This window comes from Meleagris gallopavo, chromosome 6 (genome assembly GCF_000146605.3).
Source record: "Meleagris gallopavo isolate NT-WF06-2002-E0010 breed Aviagen turkey brand Nicholas breeding stock chromosome 6, Turkey_5.1, whole genome shotgun sequence".
Classification (NCBI taxonomy): domain Eukaryota; kingdom Metazoa; phylum Chordata; class Aves; order Galliformes; family Phasianidae; genus Meleagris; species Meleagris gallopavo.
Genome location: NC_015016.2, coordinates 41,265,712 through 41,284,499, shown reverse-complemented (window position 1 = coordinate 41,284,499; position 18,788 = coordinate 41,265,712). Strand labels below are relative to the sequence as shown.

Genomic DNA, 18,788 nt, shown 5'->3' with positions numbered 1-18,788 from the left:
TCTTCCAAAAAGATGCAAGCGTAATTGTACCAAGTGATGCATTTGGAAAGACAAATTCATCCCTGCCATAGCTAATAACATGTTTCTGCCGATTATCCCTCTCTCAGGCAGGCTTTCCTTTGGTCTGGACTTAATTTATTAATACACAAAACATAACCTTGAAGCTGGGGCACAGCAGAACTGTGACAAGTTGTGAACTTTAGGTTGGAGCATTGTGGATGAGCTACAATTAAACATTGCTCTGGGTTCTCCGCAGACACGTGCTGAAGTAGCTGAATGGCAATCAGATGTTACAATCCCATGAAATGTAATGATAATGCTGACAGGAGTGTCTTGTCACACTTTGCACTTACTACATTTTCCCTTTTCTCCCTCTTGTTTTAAGCATCCCCAGCTGTCATTGCACTGGAGCAGTAAAATGATTCCCGGAGTAAAGGGAAACACGGGGAAGCGATCCTGTTTGGAGCCAGGATGCTTAGTGTGGCATATCTACATGGAAGCTGCAGGAGGACATCAGTCTTTGCATTAACATTAACTACCGTGGATAAGAGAATATATTAGCAACAGCTTCACTAAAGGTCAGGACACAGAGAAGGAAAATCAAGAAGCATTATACAGACATAATTTTAAGGTAAAGTGCTGAGTTTCAGCCCCATTCGATCTGAGTTGAAAGGACTAGATGGAAATAAATAAAGGCAGGCGTACTTGAGGGATCAATTAGAGGGCCATCAATAGCAGTGTCAGGGAACGCCTGTGGGAAAAATGGTGGCTTCTGCTACAGTGGTGTAAATCAGGACAACCACGCCAAAATTAGTCACATTATTCAGCATGTAAATGACTCTGAGAGGAGAACACAGGAAAACTAAAGGAAATAGCAAAGATAAAATATGACTGGCAGCTGAAGACCAATGTCTCCAAAGGAGAAACAGGAAACTGTGAAGACTAACAGCAATTAATAACCGGAATGTGCAGACAGAGGAGCAGAGGGGATCAGGTTTTGTTCTCTCCCAGCTACAGCGCTGGTGGCCACAGGCAGCAGTCCCAGCCATCCCAACCATCCCAACCAGGAAGCCATCAGACCACCACCATCTGGCTGCTTCACTGCATCCTTCATGTGATTTGTTGGAAATCTATGTCTCAGTCAAGCAGAACATTTAAACAGAACTCCAGTACTTTTCATATCAAAAATACAGAAAGCAGTTGCTAGGTCCAGGAATGTTAAAAAACACGTTATCACCTGGCATGCAGCAAGGTCATGACACAAAGCTGGGGTTAAAGTGTTGATCTGCCTGATGGTATGAAGGCCCTACAGAGAGGCCTGGATCAATGGCCTGAGACCAACTGTGTGAGCTTCAACAAGACCAAGTGTTGAATACTTTGTTTGAATACTGCACTTTGGTCACAGCAACCCTATGCACTGCTACAGGCTTGGAGCAAAGTGGCTGGGAAGATGCATGGAGGAAAAGGATCTGGTGGTGCTGGTGGATGGCTGACTGCACATGAGCCAGCAGTGTGCACAGGTGGCCAAGAAGGCCTACAGCACCCTGGCTTGTATCAGAAACAGTGCAGCCAGCAGGAGCAGGGAGGTGATCGCCCCTCTGTACTCAGCTCTGGTGAGGCCGCACCTCGAGTGCTGTGTTCAGTTTGATCCCCTCACTACAAGAAGGACACTGAGGGCCTGGAGCGTGTCCAGAGAAGGGCAACAAAAGTGTGAGTTCCACCCCTTTGCTTCATATGCTCTTCCATGTCAGACACCATTCTGTCATACTGCTCCTCTGCTGCCATCTCTCACGTGGCAACAACATGTAATGGAATACTGGTGGGAAGGTTTTTAACCCCTACTGCCATACCACCAATACTGGCCTCTGATGTTGCAGACCAACATAACAAAATAGCAGGCTTTACTTTCGGAGCAGCTCTTGTAAAATATATACAATACAAAGCAACAAAACCATAAAACTAGCGGGATGTTTGACCTTGTTTTTGTGAAACTAATGTGCCAGTGTGATTTGATGGCAGTGGCTGCAATTCATAGTGAGTTCTCAAGGTGCTCGTCACTTTGTATGAAGTTTTACTTTTTCCGCGCTTCATTCATGACAACAATTGCTCAATAATATGCATACTGCCAAAAGAAATGACATGAATAAGGCGTGACTGTGAAGTGAGGGATATTTTTCTCTTTGAAGAGAGGTCTTATAAAAGTCCAGTAAAGGGATATGATCCAATTTTGAGTTGAATAGTCGATTGCAACTCTATACATTCCACTTGAAAATTTGCAGGTAATGTTGACTGAAAATGGAGTCAAAACATGAAATGATCATTTTTTGGGCAACCTTGAAGCCTATTCTCACATTCCTGTATCAAAACAAAGAGCACAGCTGCATATTTCTCACTGTTCACAGGATGGTGTTTAGCCCAATGTACCAAACTGCACACAATTATCTGCCATCAATTTACTTAGCTCCTGTGCTGTTACAGACATAGAGCATGGATTGTTGAAGGGACGTACAGCATGCAGATGCACTGCTCCACTATTCTGCTGGCTTATTTACTGTATATTTATTCAAAGGTGTCCCTGCCGGGAGCTGTTCCTGCATTCTCATTCACTGTCAGTTACATTGCCAGAAACACGGCAGCACCTACAGCAACTATTGCATTACAGCTATTTCCTTAAGATGACCTTGGGTCTGAGATATTTATCAGCGGGGAAATAAAACAAAAAGAGAGGGGAAAAAAACGAGATACAGTAGCAGTTTGCAACAATTTGTGAAGGTGATGTGATCCAAGCTTGCAAACTGCAGGCAAACACATCGTGCTCGCTAAGGCAGTATAAAGGATCTCTTAGAGTTCTGTGTCAAGTTATGCCTCTGTCTAAATTAATGCTCCCAATTAGTCCTGTTTTATTGTGCATCCATCACAGGAGATTCACTGTTATGGCTCTGAACAATACAGATCCATATACTGGTAATTATGAAAAAAATACATTTAGCATGATGCAAATGTTTCATATTTATCAGCAGTGCCTTGGGCCCTCTACCATTTTTTTCTGACATATTTTTAATTTCCTTAGTCAAATTAATCTTTGCTTTTAGTAAATAAGTGCATTCAAGAACTCTTTGCACTGAGTTCAAGCTTGACTCCTGGTTGTTTTTTTTTTTTTCAGCATATCTGTAGAAAGAAGCTCTAGCTGTACCATGGATGTGTCAAAGGCAGAGGCTGAAATTCCAAGCTACGTGGCACAGACCATGTAGAGGAAAAAGGGAATCCAGACTTATTCCTTGAATCTGCATCATATTACCTAAGTCACTCAGTGCTGCTTCCAAACTTTCTCTTTTTTATGTGTAAAATCTTTGGCGTGTGTTAGAAATGCATGTGGAATAGCTTAGAAAGGACTGAAGTGATGGCGCAAGGATTGAATGTACTTAAGGCACAGACCAAAATTACGGTTCCAGAATAAGCCTGTGGTTTTTAAGAGACACATAACTGCCACAGTAATTATTTAATGGGGCTAAAACTTTCCAGGTTTGGAGTCGGTCCAGCTGTGATATATTTCCAGAAGACAGGAGGAGAAGGAGCAGTGCAAGACTCAGCCCTAAACTGAAGCAGAAGAATTGTACATCAACTGTGTGCTCACTGAAGCACAGGAGCAGCTGAGCAAAAAAGAGCCGCTCTCTGCAGAACATGATTGAAGGCTGGATATGATGACAATAGTCTTTGGGAGCTATTTTAAAAATGATCCCCAGAAACAAAATAAATGTATATGTTTTTTAAAATGAAATATTACAAGGAATTGTTGGAAACCAAAAGAAGTGATGCTAAGCTTTAACTTGAGCGAGGGCTTTCCTCTAGTTTCTTCCTGCTCTACAGAGTGGCTCCCTCCCTAAGACCCCTCTGATCCAGGAGGATTGTACGTGCAGCACTGAACTGTCCTAACATCTCTGTGTCATCATCTATCCCAGACCTTGATGCCAGTGTGGACAGAGACATGGATGAAGGAGAAAGGGCGTTGCTGGAAAGCCATACTTCTGGGTTCTTGGAATGGCTGCAAGAAAGATGTGCCCAAGGAGAGACTGAGTCACTGTGGAGACAGCTGCTCTGCTTCATTTCTGCATGAAAGGGAAATGTTTTAAATCTCACTCCCTTGATGGGTCCAGAACAGTAACAGCCTGGGCAGGAAGAGGGTAGATCAAGCTTTGGGCTACACTCAACACACAAGTTTTTCCTACTTGCTGCCATGCAGCCCAAATAGCAGCCTGAGAGAAGAACCACTCTGAGATCCTAGCAGGGATGAAACCAGCATGCTGCTACAGAAATTAGTCTTTAAAATCCTTCAAATTTTAATAAAGGTCAGTATCTTCTTCTACAACATGCTAAAATTTGTCCTGTGTGACTCAATGTAGGCTTTTAACTCCACAATGCAATAGCTTTTCCACTAAAGACTGAAGTCAAGAGTCAATGGATCATTGCTCTCCAGTCAGGGTTTGAATGGGTAGACGGAAGAGGATTATTTGCCTTTTCCTGCAGCATGACTTGTGGGACTCCATCTGGCCTATCATTTTGGATTTCTGGCACAGGCAACCCAAATTTGACCATCTTACACGCAATTGAGAGCAAAAGATCAGACCCTTAGCTCAATGAGTCATTTGGCCTTATGAAACCCAAAAAGCACAGACAACATGGAGCCATCCTGGGACTGGCTCTGTACCTGGAAAGTTGCAAGGCCAAGAACACTTCATTGTTGGATGATATTTTTAAGACTCACTTAAAGCCAGAAGTGCAGAGCAACCCCTTCAGAGCTCCAGCCTAACAACTGCAGCACAGTTCATTAACGGGATCATGTCAAAACGTGCTTTGCCCTATACTTCCCTCCTCAGACAGAACTGTTGAGCTACCAGCCTTAAACAAACACACTGATTGCAAGGAGAAAGAGGAAAGGGAAGAGAGAAGAGGAATAATATTTTTAGATGACAGGACAAAATAACCAATTGTAATCTCCATTTAAAAAAAAGAATCACCCATTCATTGTCAGGAATGAATATGATCAAACTCAACCTCCACAGAGTAATTGTTGCTGATGGCGATTATGCAAATGCCATTCTTAACAAATGCCTGACGGTGTACATTTACATTTCTTTCAGTGAGGTGGATATGATTACGCTGAAGAGTCTTCTTGTCCAAAGAAGAAATCTCTGGATTGACAATCCATTCCTCCTGCACACTCACAGGCACGGGCAGGTAACAGCAGCAGTTGTAGGGGAAAAAGGCTGGGCACATCTGTGTTATTTTTATTAACATACACATTATATGTGATGCTTCACTTTTGTTATTGATAAACAGACTGGAAAAAAAAATGTTATCTTTCATAGTTTAGATCCAAGCCCCTCTTCCAGTAAGCACATTAAGATCTTTCAACAGTCAGAAGTTAGAAAAAACTATTAATGCTGTCTGCACAAGAAAGACAGTCCCATGAATCAGGTGGAGAACGCTGAGATGGTCTGAAAAGTTCAAGCATTGTACTCTCCATTGGGACAGCAGATATAAATCCAGATTTGCAAGACTACTTGTTAAAACTGTAAAAGACCCAGGGCCAAACTGCCTCATAGGATGCAGCATGATCCAGACCTACAGCAAAACCTCATACCGAGTAAGCATGGTATACAGCTTATGAAGACTGAGGACATTTAAAAGGATGACTGTTCATGTGAAAAGGATGACTGCTCATGCGAAGTGAAGCCACAATCAGATTTACTTACCTCCAAACGTGCCTCACAATGACTGAGGCTCGGCTCTGTCAAGTGCTCTGACTGGTTAACAAGAAACAAAATAATCTGGAACAGAACGGATGAGACTTGATGTTGATGCACCAACCTGAGCTAAATCCTGCTGCTGGCTGAGCAGAACGCTGCTGCAAGGGATGGCAGAAAACGGTTGTAGGAGAACTTGACTTCCTAAGCTCATCTGACACAGGACATGACAATCCGATAACGGGCAGGGACTGGAAAAATCCACTCTCTGTAAATATGCTACACATAGAAGAAGTTTTAGCATGCCTTATTCCTTTTAACCATTTGCAGCTCACGATCTCAAGATAAAGGGGCAATTTACCGAAGGGCTCCATTGGTGAAATTTTGTGGCATTTCACTTGAGCCCTCAGCTTGACAGAAACAACGTTTCCCTAATGAAAACCCCATACCAAAGGCTGGCTCAAACCCACCCAACGGATTTATGTGACTGATCTCACAACATTTTTATTTAATCAAATACAATCCATGCATGTGTTCTGCATTTCTAAAAAATGGAAGATTTTCCCAAGTACATCTTTTTCCATGTCACTAACTTGTAATAATGTGGAAGCCCCAAACTGACACTTAAATGACAGCATTAACTCTTCAGTTACTGCTGACTGGAATGGGAAGGACCATTAGAGAGATCTCTGTAGATAGCTGGTGGAGAGCATTGCTGTGGGGAAGGAAAGGAAGAAGGAAGGGCAGAGGAGATGTTCTAGGACAGGGAGGAGGGAGAAAGATGGAGATAAGAATAAGGGGAATAGAGAAAAATGAAATGGTAGGGTGTGTATATTTTCTAACAGTAATATTGAATATGAGAAATAAATGGGTACAAGAACTAAATAACGTTATCTGCAATTGTTCTATTTCTGATCATTGTGCTAACCTCCCACTGATATGGCTGAGATACTTCCTCTGAGCTGAGTGCACATTATTTGTACTTCAACTCACAGATTGGCATCAGAGCACGAGTTGGGCCTTTCATGCAGAATAAATCTGACATTCTTCCTTTCAATCTCTGTTTAGCATTTGAGGAAAAAAACCAAACTTTTTCATAAATATGAACAGGATGTGCCAAAATGAATCTGCCCTCAGAATGGCATTTTAGTGGGGCTGCACTGCTGCAACTCAAAGCAAAATTTGGCCTTCGACTCTAATTGCTCCCAACTCTAGAAGTACTGAATTGATTTTATTCAGACATGAACTGTTTTCTCCTTCATCACCGAGGTCTATAAAACAAGCCGAGTTCAAATTTCCTAGCGTCAGCTCTTCTTGAGTTATAAGGGCAGAGAAGCTGCAACCGGAACAAATAGGAATAGCTGGTTTCTCTTCACGCCCACATATCATAAAAACAGCTAAGCTGATTTTGCTGAGAGTTCTCAAAAATATTCACCTTTAGGCTGGAGTTAAGCCTGAGAAGTACCTTGCCCCACCTGAGGAATGTGCTTTGGGAAATTTGGAGCAGCTGAAAAATGGAGGGGAGCCTGGAAACAGAAAGTGAGCTGAATCTATAGTAGTGGTTTATTTTCACAGGACTAATAAACAATTCTCAATTCTTGGCCATAAATTAGCTTTGTAAGGATGCAACATGTTCCTGAGTGGGCCTGTGGCTTTCTTCTTTCCTAGAAGAGACATTTTTGGTCTGAGATCAGATATTCATAGGCTGTTTGGGGTGATTATAATCTGTTCCATATGTCTGGCAGACAGAACTCTGCCACGATGACCACTGGGAACATCTGCACGGCTTTACCCAGCTCCTCACTCCCCGCCACCTTCAGCAGAGCTCTCTTTCAGGTTCGGCCTCACAGCCAGAACCACATGAGCTGCTGCAAAGCCTGTCCTGTGGTTTTATCATCACCCAGTGCAATGATGGCTTTTACATCAAGACACATCTTGATCCCATCACTCTGTCAGGCACTGCAGGGACACTGCAGTTGTCGTGACTTGTTAACCCATTCATTTTTCAAGAAACATTTGAGCCCACACTCATCTTCTGCAACTTTGGAAAGAGCAAAACAGATTTATTAAAATTTGAGTCTGTGGAAGCAAAAGCCCCAGGTCTGTCTGCTCATAATGGAGGACGCTACTTCAAATAGGAATTTAAGCTTGGTGCCTAAAAACTGACCTCCTTTGTTGCACATGATGCACAGAATAGCAGCAAAGGCTGTTTTAGTTCTAGATGTCCCTGTTTGGCTCAAAAATATTCGCACTTAAAAATGTTCTGAGCATCGCTGCACGCACATCCTTAGCCAAAGGCACTGATTACAGAACACCATGTATGTTACCCTGCTTCATGTGTCACTCCCAGGACAGGGAGTCTCCAGCAGAGCGTGCAGCCACTGAAGATATCACATGGGGCCACCACGTGAAAACATGTCATTACTCAGTTGTCATGCTGTCAAACGCTGCAAGCACTCACTGCTCTAGTGAGCCATGAATGACTCTGTTTGCTCCTGATCAAGCTCTTCTGGCAGACACAGGAATACTGAGGCAGAAGTGCCCATACCAAAAGATGCCGAGGTGCTGCAGGCTGGTTTGGGGGCAATCGAGGGCAAGTACTGTGGGCAGAAGACAGCATTTCCTCAAGGACCCATGTATGTGCTCTGCTGTTTTGGCTTCAAGCTGCTGAGACAAAAAGCTGGCACAGTCCCCTGATGCTACAAGGAATCCCCATTGAGTTCATCCCCACACTAACACTCATAATGAGTTGCAGGGGAGCAGGACCTGTCCTACGAGGCACTTGCGATGCACTGACATTACAGAGATTACAGAAGCAGAGCTGAGAGCAGATTCTGACACATGCTCTTCTGTCTGATTTCAGAAGTTAACTGCAATAATGAAGCATCCTGTTTGGAAATGAGTTACAGGGTATGCATATTTATGGGGCTGTGCTACCCCAGGTGCACACATACAACTCCCATTTAGCTGATGTAGGAATGCTGAGAGGCAGAGAGACAAATTAGGAGGATGTTTACCACTCAGCAAAAATACAGCATTCTTATTTAAAAATAATATGATGATGCTATTTCTAAAACATCTGCAACACAGGGTTTTGCTGTCCTTCACACCAAATGAGTTACATTCAGGTGACGGGCGACCCTGTGCTTCTCCCTCGCTTCCCTCTGAGAGTGGGGTTTAGTACAGACTCAGTTGGCTGGGGTCTGCACGTGGAGCAGCTCTCAGCAGACCTGGGGGTGCTCCTGCCGCTCGCAGTGCGAAACACAGCGCAGAAATGAATGATGCCTGTGGTGTAGGGAGCACTGATGCATCACTTGGGGCTAATTTGTTTTATGGATCCATTTCCCAAACACATAGTTAATGAGTCCACGATCTATAAACTACAAACCTCAAGCATGCTCCAAGTGACTGTGATGAGGTAGAACATCACGTGGTAGCTTCTTTCTTCATAAGGCAGCACAGAGTGGCATGTGAAGGAACAGGTGGGATCTGACATCAGGACAAGAGACTTGAAAAGAAGCACACCCAAGCCCATATGCCAGCCAGACTGCCTTGCTAGCCCCTGCCTTCCCAGGAGCCACTGAATAAGCCTCCAGCAGATTCTGAGCAGATATTTGGAGGAGAGAAGCAGGCAGTTTGCAGCTCCCTGCAGATGCCATTACACATGGCAGAGCAGCAGCACACAGGAGGGCAGAGCAGCCTGGCAAAGCCACCCCTGTGTCCCTTGTGCTATTTCTGTTCTGCTGAAGTGTAGGATACCCAGCTGACTGGCTCACTGGTGGGATTTCTGCGAAGGGGGAACATTTGCCTGCAGGTACAGAGGGGGGCAAATGGAGGGGAAAACAGTTGATTCACAGCAATCACTGCAGAGCAGCAAACATTTGCATTAATTTTGCTCATCCCAAGAGTACATTCATTATACCTTTCCATATACCAAATCCGTAAGTGTGTATGTGCTGAGCCAGTGGACTGCCATAGAAAGCTGCAAATAATGAATGATGTATTACCTCTCTTATAATGGATTGGTTATTCCAGCTATACTTGCCTTGATGCGATGAAATAAATGACAGCAATTTTGCTAATACATGGATTTTCTGCTCTCCCCCTCCTTTTCAACAGGGCAGAAGGGTGTCCTTTAGCATTTAAAGCCATGCAGGAACACAATACTTATGATGGAAAGTGTCTATAATGTAAGTATGCCATAACCGTAAGTAGCATCTGGTTAGAAAAGAAGCTGATGTGAGGTATGAAGAAGATATTTTACACATGATAGAAGTAATAAATCTGCAGTTTGCTGGAGGATTTAGATCCAACTGGAGATAAATTCATTGTGGATATTTTTAAAGTATGGTATAGCTCCATTAAGAAAGGACTCAGAGTTGGAAGTGCTCCTGGTTCAGCTGGTGATATCACAGCTGTGTCACAGATGGATCACAGCAATCAGTTTGCTGGTTCAGATGGAAAGTGCATTGCATGAGCAGTGTTGCTACATCCTCCATTAAAATGCAGCCCCTGATTCAATGGCAAAGAATGACAGAACCATGGCTGACTGCAGAACAGTCCCTCAGTGCCAGTGGGAAATGCAGACGAAAGATACTATGGTGACATCTCCATAATAAGATTATTGCAGGAAGGAAACTGCCATGCAGAAGGAAGACAAGGACCATGCCATGACTGGGAATGCTGGCAAATGTTTAGGATGACTCTGAGTGCAATAAGATTCAGATTTCTTTAAGCTGCAGAGACTCAGAATCTGATCCTGAGGCTACCAGCATCTGTGGAAAGTTCTCCAGCAATCCAAAGCCTTAGCTTAGGTCTCTTTTTATACAAACACCTGTGCCCTGTTCTGTCTCTGCAGAACAGCAGTGGCTCAGACTGCCCTAATCCTTGTCAAAGGGACTTAACTTGCCCAGAAGTCAGCAGCCCCACGTTACAAGGGTTCAGTAAAGCTGGATGCTGAGCCAGATGCTAACTGCTGCCTGCAGCCAGCTGCACTTCCTCCAGCTGCTGCAGCTCTCATCTTCTCTCAGAGCAGCAGCACCAGCCCTGGTGAGATGACAGCTCCTCCTCCTGCTTTCACTTGGTTACTCATTTTCCAGCTCTCCCAATGCTTACTGGGGTTCTCAGTCCTCAGAGTGTATCAGTCCCAGCTGACAGCATCCCACAGTGAAGGTAATCAATCCTGATGCTTATCGTAATCACCAGTATCACTGTTTTTGGCTACAGATATCTTTTCCCCTATGAATGCTGACTTGCCTCTTTCCCTTCTGCCACTTTGCTGAAGTCACACGTGCCCTCAGAGGAAAACGTGGCAGCATCATGAACAGGAGCGGAGAGCTCTGCCATAAGGAGAGGCTGGGATGCAACGTGATTATCATGTTAACCGCCTCACTGCCCTTTGGATGCTTGGCTCACATCCAGCAAAGTGCTCAAGGCAAGCACTGCTAGGTATCACATTCAACTAAAATGTCAAGAGGAGCCCTGGAGGCTGTGGGGACCCCCGTGGGCTGTGGGGCTGGTCAGCAAAGTGCTGCAGAAAGTACCGGGAGAGCTGAGAACTGCCTGAGAGGAGCACTGTGCCAGCCAGGTCCACACTCGCTCAGTGACACATGCAGCACACTGCATGGGGATAACATCATGTGATCTAAAAGAGGGGAGATTTAGATTGGATATAAGGAAGAACTTCATTATAAAGGTGCTGAGGCACTGGCACAGGTTGCCCAGAGAGGTGGTGGATGCCCCATCCCTGGAGACATCCAAGGTCAGGCTGGATGGGACTATGAGCACCTGATATAGCTGTAGGCTTCCCTGTTCATTGCAGGGGAGTGGGACTAGGCGACCTTTAAAGGTCCCTTCCAACTCAAATGACTCTATGATTCTATGATTCTGGGATGATCTCTGGGAGGCAACCAAACTAAAGGATACCATTAACAACTCTCTACAGCAAACATTAGGTAAAGCCAAAATATTAAATGCACTTTTGGCCTTGCCTTACTACTAGCCTTTTAGACTAGACTAGATATTTAGAGTAGATATGTAGATATAGACTAGATATTAGGAATAAATTCTTTACTGCGAGGGTTGTGAGATGCTGGAGCAGGTTGCCCAGTGAGGCTCTGAACTCCCCCTGCGTGGAGGCATTCAAAACCAAGCTGGATGGGGCTTTGAGCAACCTGGTCTAGCAGGAGGTCTAACAGGTATAGAGGCTTATAGCAGGGGAGTTGGAACTAGATGATCCTAAAGGTCCCTTCCAACCCAAACCATTTTATGATTCTATGATTTCTTTCTTGTGTCTTCAGCTTGATAAAAGAAGGGCTGAATTTGTACCTTGAAGGTCAGTTCAGACACTGATGAAACTGTGCCTTCTGTCTGCTTGCAACCAAGAGGCATGGATGGAACCCTCTATTCCAGTATTACCTGTGAGTTGTACCCATATCCCATGTTGGACCTCAGCTACAGCAGGGCCAGGGATTTGCTGGAAGTGGTTTCTTCAGGCTTGATAGCAGTAGAGCCACGGCCAGAATCTTGCCCCTTTAGCAAATAAAGGTTCATTTCATTTCCTACACAGTCTATCTTTTGTCTACTCCCTAATCCATCAGTGAAGTTACAAAGTCCAATTTCCATGGCAACAGACTGTGAGGTCAGGGAGAAAGTATTATGCAGGATCAAGGATCTGAAGTGGATGTGAGGAAGGAAAGGACAAAATTACTTTAAAAATTAACAGTCATAGCAAAGTGAATAATGAGGGGGGGAAAAAAGACAGGTTAGATAATCTGCTCCTGGTGGGAAGGCTCCTGGCATTTTTCAAGACAGCTGGTGCCAGCACAACACCCTTTTGCAGAATCCCAGTTTGAGTTTTTGCTCCCTTTGAAGTCAACCACAACTCCAATGGGGAGAGGATGTGAGTGCCAGGAACTGCAGAGGAATTCCCAACAATCAGGAACATTTCTCAGCACCTGTCTTGCTTTGCCGAGCAGGGATGCAACATGCAATGTTGGCCCCAGCCTTCAGTGAAAGAAACCCATCACCTCCACAGATGGCAGCACATGGAGATTTCAGACATTTTTACTTCCAGAGAGTGTGTAAATGTGTTTTTCCCTTAAATATCTGCTCACAACAATTGGGACCACAGCCCGCAGCCATGTCTAATTAGCAATTAGTTGTTCACACCTAGCACAGCCCTAAAGCTGGCACCCACCTGGGTGCTGCCAGGAGTCCTGCACAACAACTAAGGAGAGAGGTAGGAATAGGCCTTTTCCTTGACGACATTCCCATTCATTTGCTGAAGTCTGGGGTTGGACAAATTGTCACACAATTTCTTATTTTTCTGCAGGAAAGCTGGCAGTTCTCTCACATTTTAATAGGGTCTCCTGCTGTGCCGGGGACACAAAGCAGGAATGGCTCCATGTGATGCTCTCACCGTACCATCACATCTGTCATGCCGCAGCATCGCCAAGGGGCTGCAGCCCCTGCACACCATGACACCTACTGCATTTCCACCTTTGTTACCACCTTCCACTTCTAGGGGATGATCCAGTACCTACAGTTCTCTGGAGACATGTAATTAAGCGTGTTGCCCCTCATCAGATGAAAGCTGCCAATTCATTATGCTAAGGGCTTGCTGCTTGTACCCCAGGACATGTATTCCCCCCCAGTAAGGCTGCCTTTCTCCTTCCTGCCTACTCAGCAGATGCTGCACATCAGAGACTGAAGCTCTGGGGTCTCTGCTTGCCCCCAACAGAGCTTTCTCTGTTGCTCAGGCAAACAGGGAAGGCAGGCAGTGTCAGTCCTGAAAACATGCTGGTGCTCAGGGGTGGGGGGAGAGCAGACATGAGGAAAAACCTCCAGCGCATATCTAGGATTTATAATTGTGACTTAAAGTATTGCTTTTTCCACTGCTTGATCTGAGAGCATATTTGAGTTGATCTGAATATCAAAGACAATCAGAAAGGTGGGGAAATAAAAAAGCAGGGGAGGAGGCACCAAGATGGTAGTGCAGATAGCCAGGGTTAAGGACGAATAGAGGGGACATGCCTGGCCAGGAGGTACATCTGGTCAGAGATGGCTATTTTTTCCTGCTTAATTTTCTCCAGTAGACATCTTATAGTCTATTCATAGGCTACATGTACTGTTTTTGATGAAAATGTTTCCTGATGTGGGGTGACAGTGCAGCTGTGATACAGCTTTTTCCCAAAGTAATACGGAGTAATCTCTGCTGTAAGACAGTTCCTCCCACCTGCAGCTCCAGAACAAATTCAGAGCTTGACCTGACTCCCATGGATGCACACTTATCACACTGAGCCAGACAAAAGGATAGACAAAACCTATGGGATGAAATGACACTCTACAAGCCTGAAAAGAGACATGTATGTGCATGGTGGGACATAGCAGGGCTGCTGTGGTGTTCCTCATCCCCTTCACAGTGCATGGCTGTAGGAGGGTGAATGTGCTCAGGTCCATAGTAGACAGGAGACAGTAGAAGGAATATACAGAGGAGCTAATCGTGCCATTTGGCCTGACAGACCAGATCATCACTTCTTTTATTGGTATTTCCCTCTTCCAGCAAAATACTCCTCCTCTACAATGCCAGAAGAGCCTGGGAGGTATTAGGAGAGAGAATGCCAATTCCACAGCATGTTACCCATCACTCTGTCTGTACATAAATCCTTCGCTGGGTCACATACATAAATAAAAACCACAGCCTGCTCTTATTATCCAAGGGTCCATCAGTAACAGATGACAGTGTTGACACCAACAGGATGGCTGGATTGCCAAAGGCTTAAAGGGAGATGCAGCTATAAAATCTTATTCATATATATTGTATCTGTGCGTATAAATATCTATGTGCACCCTGATGTGTATGTGCATACAGATATGTATGCATATACAAACAGAAACCTACAATTACTATTTTCACACTCAGAGATTCTTAGAATGGTCCTACGATGTCATTAGCATTATTATTTTATTAATTCTATTATCCTGCTGTCTCAAATTTAAACATAGCACATACAGTACTGCAATGTACAATAATCAGTCTTTGTTTAATTCTGAGCTACAATTCCTCGCACTTTTCCCCATATGTTGTTTTGTGGGTTAGCTGTGGTGTGATTTCCTTCCCTTCCTTATTGATATTGAAATATTCTTGCTTCTGATTCTTTCATTGCTCTTATTGATTTCACACATTTCCTTCACATGGTCATGGGTAGTTACTGTTTTCATGATTTGCACATTTTCACCCATCTATAAATTGGCTCTAACCCTGTGGAGGGTCAGTCAAAATCACATTCTGATTAAAAAAAAAATACATTAACAAAGTCTATTTTTTTTTTTTCTATCCAGCTTTCAGATCAGTTTTGCAATGAGTTAACAAAATCTTGACTTGTTTATCTGTAGTTTCCAGGTTGGATTATAGTTGCATTTGGGGTTCTCTTTTTAGCATCTACTCCAAGCTTGGCAGCTCCTTAAAAGTTGTGTGCTCTTCTCACAACTTGTCATCTTCCATCTTTTTTCTGGCATTGCAGTTGGCTACCTTTTGAGGCTTAAAATTAGCATGTTATTATTGTTTCTGAAGACCCTCCAGACTTTGACTCCTACCTATTGGAGAAATTTTGATTTCTGTTTATGTACTTGCTCATAATTTGGGTTCTGTTTCCAATCTGTCACTTGCTAAACCATCTGTGCCATCTGGAATGTGCCTGGCCCCAATTTGGGGGGATTCTCTTCCTTATGAAATTCATGAGATTCAGCCTGCAGATGCTTTCACTGCTTCTCTGACAAATTTAGTTAATTTGGCAGCTTTGAGGTTTGCATTTTTCTCAGTTTCTAGGGCTGTATTTTGTTACTGTGCTATAGGTGCTGGGGGTCTATGGAACACGTATACACTAGAAGCCTTCAAGTATCAACAGCTTTGACATAAAAGACACAAAGATTTGGCTAGTCAAGATCCTTATGAGCCATTTTTTCTCTTGTGTGCCATAAAATCATGGGAACTTGAGAGTCCAGGTGTAACACAAATGAAATTCACAGCTGAACAGAAGGTCATCATCAAGTTTACGTTTCATATCAAGTAGCACTGCTGACACAGCATCCAGGAAGAGCTGGAATTGCCAATACTCTGCCTCAAATATTCCGGAGAGATGAAATCATAACTTACCTATCAGTAAATTAAACCCTGAGAGGTTTTAGTAGATAAAGAACTGTTGCTGCTGAGTAACAAAAATATACTGGAGATCTAGGGATTTGACTTTGATGCTTTTCAACCAACCTGGTGAATCCAGTAGGTTGATGAAGTCTAATGAATCTGACCAGGCTTTTGGTGGATTAGCTGAATGACCCCATGTTAATCAAAATATATTGGACCAACCATGGGTAAAATGGAAGAAAACAGAGTGTTTGTACTTCTAATTCCGGCGTTAGAGAGGTTACTCACTTATCAACATCTAGGCTGAAAGATCTTACAGCAACTTATTCTCTCTTTTTTTTATTATTTGATGTCTCAACCCTTTTCTGGTCACATTCAGCTCCTATAAATGAATGCACTGGTGTACAATGATAGAAAACTTGGTCCAAAGAGTACAATGGTAACATAAGACAAATATCTTTCTCTTCAGATTTCACTGAAAGCAGAAGGAATTTTTCTATTCAATTTCCCCTGCTATCCCAGACAGAAATTATTGAATGTGAACATGTGAAGTTAAGTATGTGAACATATACTCTAGCACCTTACAGAAGTCAGCCACTGTTAGAAAAGTAATCCCATCCAGTTGAAGGGATTTCAGGAAAATGAAAAAACCCAGGTAATGAAAAAAGGCACATAAGTCACAGAATCACAGAATCCTTAAGAGGGACCTTTAAGGGTCATCTAGTCCAACTCCCCTGCAATTAACAGAAACATCCACAGATATGATAAAGGGCCTGGAGCATCTCCCCTATGAGGAAAGGCTGAGTAACTTGGGTCTGTACAGTCTGGGGAAAAGAAGACTTGAGGAGGGATCTGATTAAAGTTTATAAATATCTAAAGGGGAGTGGGAAGCAAATGGATGAAGCCATGCTCTTCTTGGTTGCGTGCAGTGACAGGACAAGGAGCAATGACCGAAAATTTGAACACAGGAAGTTCCATACAAATGTGGAAGAACTTCTTTACAGTACAGGTGATGGAACACCAGAAGCCCAGAGAGACTGTGGAATGTCCTTCTATGGAGATATTCAAGACCTGTCTGGATGCCTATCTCTGAAACCTCCTGTAGAGAACCTTCAGCAGGGGGTTGGCCCTGATGGTCTCTTGTGGTCCCTTCCAACTCCTGCAATTCTGTGATTCTGTGATATGATAGTGTTTAAAAAAAGGTTCTGATTATTGGCATTTCTGTCAGCCAGGTCACCATCAGAAAAAGTTCAAAGTAAGCAGAAGGTCATAGAGAGGCCATATTAGATCGAAAGGGTTTTCTTCTGCAGTGAGAGTGTACACAACTGACACCAACCTCCATTCAATTGTTTCCTTACCATTGGAAATGTTGCCTCTTGCTTTGTGTGGCAGTCTCAGCTCTTTGGAACAGATGATAGCAGGACCAAAGCAAACACAGAAGGGGAAAATAAACAGGCATGGATGGCTGTTTTCTTCTCCCACATAGGGAGTCTTGGAGCTGTATTTTGCATTATTAACAGCAAGCTAACTGCCACAGCTTGAAGCTCCCACTGAAGTGGGTGAACCTGACACCAATCTGTGGATGTACACTGTATTTCTATATCACTGCCACCCCCTTCAGATATCTTAGCTGTTCTGGTGATTACAGTTGTGTTTAGTAATACTAAAACACACAAAGAAGCCATCTGAAGTTAAAAGGTTCTATCTGAATTTATATTTGTTGATGTCATTAATGTTAGAGTCTCCTTTGGAAGATGCAAAGTTCTGTGGCTTGAGTTGATGCCAATGGGAAGCATCCCAGCAGGAAGACTGATGTGTGCTTCATCACGATGTTGGAAGGAGTCTGTCTGCTGGCCAAAATTTCTCTCCTACTGTTTATAAAACACTATCTCACTCGGCTAGCCCCCTTTTTACAGTTCATTACTGCACAGTCTTTTAAAAGAGTTGGCTGCTATTCAACCTCATGGATTCAGAGTTGCAGAAAAGCAGCTTTCAGGGCACCTAAGCTTCCCTCCAACCTCTTGGCTACTCAAAGAACTAGGTAATATTTCACTAGGTCTTGTGCTTAGACATGCCCTGTTCTTTTCTCCCCCGATAATCCCAAGTGAAGAGAAAATCCATCGATCCTGTGTACCACAAGTAATTAGAACTGGGGCTGCATATCATTCCGGTGAAGTAGCATGGGTCAGGATTTTAAACACGAAATGATTTTCAGTGGATTCAGCACTATGTCTCAGGACAATGCAGCCTATAAATTGAAAGTGCCTTTAAAAGATGGAGTTTTTATTCTTCATTGTCTGCAATTACTGCTACTATAATTTAAAAACCAAGCTGATATTTCTTCTGTTTGTTGGAAGCCAGAATTACGTTGAGAGATATCACCATTGTATGTGCAGTTACTTTTAATTCTCCTAACAATTTTTACGATTCCTTTAAAATAATTTGTCTCTCTTGTGTATTCATATTTTCACTTTTCATTGCAGGCATTTAATTTTTATTACCACAAGAAAGCATTCTGAAACCCTTTTATGATGAGTTTGCTTAATTTATCTAGTCATTAGCCTGTGATGAAAGTGATGCCTCCAACGAATCAGTCAAAAACCTTTTACTGGCAATATACACAGATCTGTTGCGAGGGGTTAATCTTTTATTAGATTACAGTTACTCTAAAAGCTGGCATTCAGTAGTTTAATAGCTTTTCTTAATTCTAATCTTCTGCACTCTAAGAAATAGCTAGAAGTAAAAGGTCTTTGAGCTTTAATGCAGTTGCATAGTTTCCTTTGATAATTATTTACATTTTTATAAATTTAAAAAATTTCTTTTTTTTTTTTTTTTTTCTTTCCAGCCAACTTCATCAACATTTGAATAAAACATTTAGGAGTAACTGAGAGATACAAACT

General features: G+C 43.2%; 1 protein-coding gene and 1 long non-coding RNA gene across 2 annotated transcripts in view; one reads left to right on the top strand and one right to left on the bottom strand.

The window, feature by feature from the left end:
* The window catches only part of LOC104911546, a 55,503-nt gene extending 44,107 nt beyond the window's left edge, over positions 1-11,396 (top strand). Inside the window, exons 6-7 of the long non-coding RNA XR_004160172.1 lie at positions 386-631; positions 3,164-11,396. This is a non-coding gene — a long non-coding RNA (uncharacterized LOC104911546). The remainder of the gene's footprint in view (positions 1-385; positions 632-3,163) is intronic.
* TMEM108 (transmembrane protein 108) overlaps positions 1-18,788 on the bottom strand; it is a 156,048-nt gene that overhangs the window by 22,064 nt on the left and 115,196 nt on the right. The gene's annotated exons all lie outside the window — the stretch shown is intronic.